Here is a 1,249-nt window from a genome sequence, read left to right as displayed (position 1 = left end):
CCGCTAGGAGCGCTATACATGATCGGTGAGCGCTGCGATCTGGAGACACGACAGTGTCGCCAACGTTAGGCATACGGGAATCCGCGTGATTGGTGCACGTGACTTTTATATTCTCACAATGGCAGTACCAATAAGGAACTTTGTTCACTCGGCGCGAATGAGAGGAAAATTAGAATAAATTAGTGTACACTTTTGGAATTATTAAAGTCACGACGCGACGCGAAAGAGAGAAAGACACGGGTATATAATTTAATATAATTAATTGAAATTAAAATGAAATTTAATTAATAAAATGAATTAAAATAAAATATTAATTATAATTAAAATGAAATATCGAGATTGTCGCTTTTAAAGGGTGTATAGATATTCAGGAATTAAGCGTCTAGGTGTTCGCCGTCGAGGAACTAAGCGTCTAGATGTTTGTCGTCGAGGAAGTGGGTGTCTAGGTTGAAGAAATGGGTGTCTAGGTGTTCGCCGTCGACGAAGTGGACGTCTAGGTGTTCGCCGTCGAAGAAGTGAGTGTCTAGGTGTTATCTACATGTTCGCCGTCGAGGAAGATGGTGTCTAGGTGTTCGCCGTCGAGGAAATGAGTGTCTAGGTGTTCGCTGTCGAGGAAGTGAGTGTCTAGGTGTTCGCTATTGGGGAAATGGGTATCTAGGTGTTCGCCGTCGAGGAAATGAGTGTCTAGGTGTTCGCTGTCGAGGAAGTGAGTGTCTAGGTGTTCGCTATTGGGGAAATGGGTATCTAGGTGTTCGCCGTCGAGGAAATGAGTGTCTAGGTGTTCGCTGTCGAGGAAGTGAGTGTCTAGGTGTTCGCTATTGGGGAAATGGGTATCTAGGTGTTCGCCGTCGAGGAAATGAGTGTCTAGGTGTTCGCTGTCGAGGAAGTGAGTGTCTAGGTGTTCGCTATTGGGGAAATGGGTATCTAGGTGTTCGCCGTCGAGGAAATGAGTGTCTAGGTGTTCGCCTGTCTAGGTGTTCGCCATCGAGGAAATGGATGTCTAGGTGTTCGCCGTCGACGAAGTGGGCGTCTAGGTGTTCGCCGTCGAAGAAGTGAGTGTCTGGGTGCTCGCTGTCGAAGAAATATGTTCGCCATCGAGGAAGTTGGTATCTAGGTGTTTGCCATCGAGGAAATGAGTATCTAGGTGTTCGCTGTCGAGGAAATGGGTGTATAGGTGTTCGCCGTCGAGGAAATGAGTGTCTAGGTGTTCGCCTGTCTAGGTGTTCGCCATCGAGGAAATGGATGTCTA

This window comes from Trachymyrmex cornetzi, unplaced genomic scaffold (genome assembly GCF_001594075.2).
Source record: "Trachymyrmex cornetzi isolate Tcor2-1 unplaced genomic scaffold, Tcor1.1 scaffold3880, whole genome shotgun sequence".
In the NCBI taxonomy this organism is placed as follows: Eukaryota; Metazoa; Arthropoda; class Insecta; order Hymenoptera; family Formicidae; genus Trachymyrmex; species Trachymyrmex cornetzi.
The sequence above is the reverse complement of the archived record's forward strand: the minus strand, read 5'-3'. Positions refer to the sequence as shown.